The sequence below is a fragment of the Ctenopharyngodon idella genome, chromosome 21, assembly GCF_019924925.1.
Source record: "Ctenopharyngodon idella isolate HZGC_01 chromosome 21, HZGC01, whole genome shotgun sequence".
Lineage (NCBI taxonomy): Eukaryota > Metazoa > Chordata > Actinopteri > Cypriniformes > Xenocyprididae > Ctenopharyngodon > Ctenopharyngodon idella.
In genome coordinates, this window is record NC_067240.1 from 492499 (window position 1) to 500000 (window position 7502).

The 7502-nt window shown below is 38.6% G+C and overlaps 1 protein-coding gene across 1 annotated transcript in view; it reads left to right on the forward strand.

The window, feature by feature from the left end:
• Positions 1 to 1525: 1525 nt before the first annotated feature.
• Positions 1526 to 7502, forward strand: part of LOC127503844 (inactive tyrosine-protein kinase PRAG1) — a 29840-nt gene continuing 23863 nt past the window's right edge. The window contains exons 1-2 of the mRNA XM_051878007.1: positions 1526 to 1847; positions 7185 to 7306. The gene's annotated coding sequence lies outside the window, so the exon portion shown is untranslated. The remainder of the gene's footprint in view (positions 1848 to 7184; positions 7307 to 7502) is intronic.

Sequence of the window (7502 nt, forward strand, 5' to 3'; positions counted from 1 at the left end):
TGACAAGCTATAATAAATTATCTGTGGGGTATTTTGAGCTGAAACTTCACAGACACATTCTGAGACTTATATTACATCTTGTGAAAGAGCATTATAGGTCCCCTTTAAAATATATTTTTGTTAGCAGGGAAACACGACCCGGGTGACTATTATATATTTTTATAAGAACATTCACAGCATGAATGCAAACATTGAGCTCTCATATGGACATACTATACAATAGAGAAGATCTTTTTGAGTCGTTTCAGGTGGTCTGAAGTGTTTCAGCATCTACAGGAGATAAAGCAGCATTGAGTTCAGCTGGTGTGAGATTACTCACCGCGACGCCTGTGAGACCGAATGAATCACAGAGAGACAGACAGCACATCATATCCGTCATAAATCTGTCACTGGGTCACTGACGTACCTGCACAGGTGAGAGCGGCCCCTGCTTCTCCTCGAGTTCCTGAGGAGAAGCAAAAACAGACAAGGTTCTCTGAAAGTTACAAACAGTAACGTTCGTTCAAAGTTATTTGGTCTTTAATAATGTTCTCAAAGCATTAGCACACAAACAAGCGACGCATCTTTCCCCATAGACTCCCAGTGTAAGTGCATCACTGTAAACTTGATGATGTGTAAAAATGATCGCGATCAGATACTGTCTACTTGACTTTATGCATGCTTGGTTCCATTGGAGCAGCTTTGTTAAAGTGGTCTTGGGAAATTATGTGCAATATTCTCCAGAAGATTATAGACAAAAATCTGCTTGTCCTGCAGAACAGATCTTACGTCCGTCTCTGACATCAAACGTCCTGTTTCCTCTTTTGTTGTGGTTGAGCAGCAAATTTGAGTCCGTTGTTCTTCCTTTACTGGATCAAAGGTTCAGAGTGACAGAAGTTCCTCTCAGTGTCAGAAACAGAACGCTGACTTTTAGTACATAACTAATACTGAAATAACAATATAACCAGGAACATGAATAAAGAACGTCTTTAAGACCGTCTGATGTGTGTCAGATCTTTTCATGAGTGAACAGGAAGTACTCTAATGACCTTCTTGTGCGGCTTTATTGTTCTTAATGTGGCGTGTTAATGCAGAAATCAATAAAGAAACGCATGAGGAGTCTGAGTGACGGATTACCCTCCACGAGACTAAAACAGACAGGTGACCAGTAAAAAATATGGGGTCAAAGATCAAGTTTCTGAGGGAACCTGATGAGTGCAGGATGGATATGTCTGATGATCAATCATGTGACCGTCAAACAACAGTCAAAATTATGCTTATTTCCATAAAAAGTCTGATATTTATTATGCTTTCATTTCCTGGGAATGTGCTCTGACACTCTCAGATGAGAACAAAACATGAACTGAATAATGACTCTATTGTCTTCTGTAGAGCTGCTTCACATTTTCATAACTGATGAATTTTGCAACATGAACACTGTTGTTTTATTTTTTTATACTTCGATACAATCTGCATTGTTTAAACATAAATAAATGTTACTGATATATTGTTCCAGGAATTCAAGCTTCGATGTCATCCTGATGTTTGGAATTCTCGTCTCCATGGCAACACCAGATTCCTGTGATGTCACCGGGACTGTGGAACGCGATGGAATAATTCCAGAATACACCTGCTTCCTGCAGACAAACAGGAAGTTGTTGTTATAGTTTACCTCATCTCCTCTCATATAATCTCTCTCTCTCTCGGCAGGTTTGAATATTTCATGTTGACAGACTTTTTCACTCGCGCTGATGCTTCATTTTCAGGTTCTCTGGGAATCTCTCCTGCTGTGAGGCTGTTCAAGGACGCCCAAACGCAGGAATGCTGCAGATGTGGGCGGGACTTCCTGTCTGTCTGACCAATGACAGGTGGGAGACGAATAAATATGAATGCGTACATATTGAGTTGCTATGATTGTTATGAGAGGTTAACTAGCATTCACACATGATTTAGTTAATTTAGTTATTTTAGTACTCCGACTTAAGCTACACTGTCCAGATTCCAGTTCAGCACTAAGAAGGCCATGAATCGTCCGTGTCTCAGATAACCTCCGTCGTTGACCTCTCCATCTCGTGCAACGCGCGGCTCTGCCTTCTCTCAATCTACATGAATAATTACACACATTCCATCAGCGAACCGCGTGTCCTAAATCAGAACTGCAGAACTGCAAAAAATGATGTTCTTCCTCAATGTTTCTGTCTTGTTTTCCCGTACAAATATCTAAACATTCTTAAATCAAGATACATTTACTGGAGAAGAAGCAAAACGACTGAAGAAAGTAAGTCTTGTTTAGTGAAACGAGAACAAGTATCTGCCAGTGGAGTCAGCCCTTTGAATGAAGTTGATTTTTATTTGACCCCGTTGGCAGATATTTGTTCTTGTTTGGTGCTAGTAGAGACGCTGCCGCTCCCCGACACGTTCATTTCCACGAGCTCGTGTCTGATGCTTTTGTCGTGTTGAAGGTCACCTTCAGCTGTCGTCACGCTTTCAGACGCTAAAGAGAGGAAGGATAAGAAACGGCCCCTCTGGACACGGAACAATGAGAAGCACTTCCTGTCTTCCATCTGCTACTTCCTGATTAAGGAACGCACAATGAAGACAAAGATCTGTGTGTCGATAACAAAGAACAGATCGACATCTCACATCTATCAAGACAGATTTTTGCTTCTCCAGTAAATGTATCATGATTTAAGAACGTTTGTGATGGAAAACAAGACAAAAATACTGAGGAAGAGCATCAGTGATTATAAATGAATGATTATATCCAATATGATGTCACTGAATCGATCCTTTCTCATGAACTGCCGCGTGCTTTTGATGCGTCACACGTGTGTTTTGACGGTGTGATGGGTGTGACTCTCATGTCAATCATTTCTGTGTCTGCTTTAGTGAGTGTCGAGTCAGGTCAAGGCGTGTGTGTGTGTGTGTGTGTCATTAGTGCAGTGTTTTCCCAGTGTGCAGTGAAGCGCTCAGAGATTCTCTGCTGCATTATAAATGCTGGAGGCCGCGTGATTTGTGTGTGTGTGTTGAACTGTTGAACAGTTTTTAGGTGTAAATCCGATGTGTTTTTCATTTCCGTCATGTTTAACGCAGTGACCCATTTCAGCTTCAGCACTGGAGTTAATGATTGACGGCTCACTGGAATATTTCACATTATTCCACCCTAAAAACTCTGAACTTTTAGCATATGAGTGAACTGAGATTGAGTCCAGGTCAGAGAGGATGATGGATAGTAATGGGTTTATATGAACAATAGAAAACTCTAGAATTTAGAAGTTAAGTTGGATTTTTTTTCTATAGCTCTTCATACACTACAGATTCAAAGCAGATTTACAGATCAATAATCAATGATGCAAAATTCAATTTCAGCTGTAAAGCAGCTCTAAAAAGACAATTATTCAGATCAATTCAGCTCAAGTTTTGCTCTCATCAGTGCAGTTACTGAATTTTACCCAGCTAACAAAAATATATCCCATTAAGTTATGAAAACATTATTTCTGAATATTCAAAAAATCTATTTTTTTAATGCTTTAAAAACCTTGGTTATGCAAATATTAAGAGAACATTGCATTTTATCATTCTTCAAACATTATGGGAACGTTACTTTTGAATGTTCTCTGAACGTTTTGAAACAAGTAGCAACATTTAAAAAACGTTAGACAAACGTCCAACTAAAACATTTCAGAAAAAACGTTCCATGAATGATGTATATTATCAATTAACACTGATGAATAAGGTTTTTAAAAGTGTAAAAAAAATATATAATGGAGATATAATTAATTTTGAAGTTTTATTAAGTGTTAACAATGAGATTATGTGGTTTTTATAATCTATTAACACTGATTTCATCATTTTTTACAAGATGGACAAAATTTGTCACCAAAAAAGTCATTCGGTTTAACCAAAATTTCGATTTTACCGAATGACGATATTTTCAAACAATGCTAACAGGCTGATATCTAGCAAAAGGACAATCAAACATTTTATATTTAGTACACAATTTTAAAATATTACAACATTTCCATGTTTTATAGCGGTTGTACCGAATGACCTGATGTTTCGGGACATGCGTATGATCAAGAGAAAACATGAATTTGTCAAATAGTTAAGAGAGAGTTAGTTACTTTGCTTCACGACCATGTGGTCCTTTGCAGGTGTCTGAATGATGTCACATCCTGTCACATGATACTGACCACATGACTTGATCCAAAATAGTCCCTTTATATTGGTTACTCCGAATGACATCAATGAAATTCATTTATCCAGACATTCTTTCTCATAACAAAGCAACGACTTCTACACACAATTTTAACACCATTTTGCACTATGTTGATATATGATGTTATAAAATCATGCCAGAATAAAAAATATATACATTTATTACATTTTAAGATATTTTAATCACAAATGAAATGGCTGTATTGGCCTTTGGACGGTTAAACCGAATGACACTTTAAAATCTTTAAAATATGTAGCAAAATATAATTAAAACCTTTTGGATTCAATAAAAGAGATCTAGTTGTACTACCTTACATACTTTGGATGTCATATCTTTGTTTTTTATTATTATTAAGGCCTTTTGACCAAAATTATTGTTTTTGTGCTAATGTTTTGAGAGTAAATCAGTACAGCAGAATGACTGCCAGGTGAATGAAACAAACATTTACAGTGACTTTTCTGCATTTAGCCGAGGCTTTGATACAGTGCCAGGTTTATAAGGCAACTAGATTAGGTTATAATGAAAGTCAATCATGTAGATTATAGAGTATAGACTAATTACCCACTACTCCTCTGTCTGTGTGTCTGTCTCTCCTGAGCTCTTGTTTTTCATTTGTGTCAGTGGTTTTCTTGGCCTGCAGGTATGAATCTGACAGAACAGATATTACACACACACACACACACACACACACACACTATATAAACATGCTTCATGACTGTACGTAATCTGAATTCTTCAGCTGTAGATGTATGTCAGTCCAGTTCTTACATGCATCTGAATAACTGTGATGATGGAAATATCATTTTCTGTCTTTCATTTGTCATCGTTTCTTACTGAATGATAGTGAACTAGATGAGACAAAGGTCAAATATCAGGCTTTTTTTAGTTTAGTTTATTTTTTCACAATATAAAACATACAAAACATTACAAAAAAATGATGTTCTTGTCTTGATTTTCCAAACAACTATCAAAATTAAGTGAGTTTTTGCTTAAAACAAGAAAACAGATCCACCAATGGGCACAGAAAAATGATCTTGTTTTCTCTTTTTTGTTCTGATTTTAAGCAAAGGGTTAGTTTCAAGCGTAAATCAGCGCTGTGAATCAGGCTTCTTGTCTCTATACGAAGTCAGAGTTTAAATGTGAAGATCAGAATCTGATGACGATCTCGTGATCGATCTGTTCAGGGTCTGCAGTAAAGCTCCTGATGTGAGGACGACATGTTTAAACCATTAACTGTGAGGCATTTGAGACGCAGCGATGGTCATAACAGATGGCAGTGTGTGTGTGTGTGTGTGTGTGTGTGTGTGTGTGTGTGTGTTTGATCAGCAGGACGGTGAGTGTTAATGGACTGATGTGTCTTACATTGATCTCGTCCTTCCAGATGGACTTATAAACCGAGACATCACGTGATACAGCGGTCTGACAGCGTAAAATATTTATCTGATGCTCTTATTAGTGTTTAGTCATGTCGGTCGGACAGAGATGATGTAATGTTGTTGTTTTCTCCAGTGTTTCTGCTGTAACTCCTCCCGGATCTTTAAAGCTTCATCTGGAAAAAATGAAAAACTAAAGTATGACTATTTTGTATTATATTGATGTAAATCAGTGGTGCACATTGATAATAGTTCTATTTAAAAACACTTGTGCATGTGATTTATAATGCAGCATATGTTGTAATATCTGATGTGTAGTTGTGCGATGTGGAAAGAACAAACTTGTTGATGGTATTCTGCAGTAAATCACTGTAATAATCCGTCCGAACATCCAATGAATGGACATTATTTCATAATCATCATGCCAGAGAGCAGAGCGAGTTACTGCCTGCAGGAATGAACACATTAACACATCGCAGGAATGTGTGTGTGTGTGTGTGTGTGTGTGTTTAAGGTGAGGCTCTTCAGTTTTCTCTCCAGTATTCCTCCAGACTCCGCCCACCCTGAACTGTAAACATACTGTTGCCATGGTACCACACTGACCCCCCCCAACGACCCCACCCACCCCTCCTGCCGTGTGTGTGTGTGTGTGTGTGTGTGTGTGTGTCAGGATCTGTTTTGTCAATCAGCAGAAGCGAGTGTCCTCAGTAGTTTGGGTGATATTCCTGAACTAGATTAAATTAGAACAGAGCAGAACTGATTTGAACGGAAACTTTTCAATATCTTTTACGTCAAATCATGTTTTTGGTCGGTGTAGAGACATTTCTCCTGTAAATCCCCTCCTGCTCTCATCATCTGAGCGAGAGAATTTCTGCAGAATTTGAATCTGATCTGTTCAGGTGTGTTTTAATCACAAACAGACACTCCTCACACACACACACACACACACTGTCTGAAGGTGAAGACTTCTCCAGTATCTTGATTTAAGAATGTTTAGATATTTGTGCTGGAAAACAAGACAGAAACATGATTTGTTTTCTGCGGTGATGATAGTAAGCGGTGTGTTTTCGTCACATTCAGTGTCCATATGGTGTAACGGATCCATAATGCTCACAATGACACTGTATTCTGTGTCTCAGACACCTGAAACCCTGGATCCACCTGACAGCTTCCAGACAACATGATTCACCAAACAAAAGACTTTAAACTCTCACGGATCAGAAACTCTCCCAGCGAACGAAAGCCACGACCATCTGAGTGTGTGTGTGTGTGTTCAGAGACAGGCCTCGACTCGACGGACAGATGAAGGAGTGTTTTCACACATGTCTTCCTGCTTTTATTGTGCAGTTTCCTTTCCTTCACTGCCAAAACACTAAACAGAACGTCTCAGAACAAACGTTCGTTCAAAGTTATCTGGTTTTCAATGATGTTCTGAAAACGTTAGCACAAAAACATTATTTATACGTTGCTCATGGAACGTTTTTCCTGAAACATTTTAGTTGAACGCTTTTGAAATCTTGTTTCGGAACGCTCACATCATGTTCGAGGAATGATACAATGGAAAGTTTCCTTAACGTTCATAAAACCAAGACGCATTTTCCCCTCATTCACAGGAACACCGCTGGTTTCCGTCAGATCTGTGGATGGTGATGGTGTGGCACACCTGTGATTCGCTGATCTCTCATCCGTCACGTGGAGAGGAGAGGCTTCTGAATTATTAACCCAAAGGTCACAGGTCAGAGCAAAGGTCACAGGAACACTTCTGAGGAAGAAATCTGATGAGATGCAGCAGGTTTCAGTGTTCGAACGAAACAAGACGAAGGAGCAAAAACATCAAACTCCATCATTATAATGATGGTCCCTCTGGAAACATACAGTGTTTTCTGCTCCGAAGCTTTTCATTTTCAGTCAAATGATCTCAAATTCCTCAG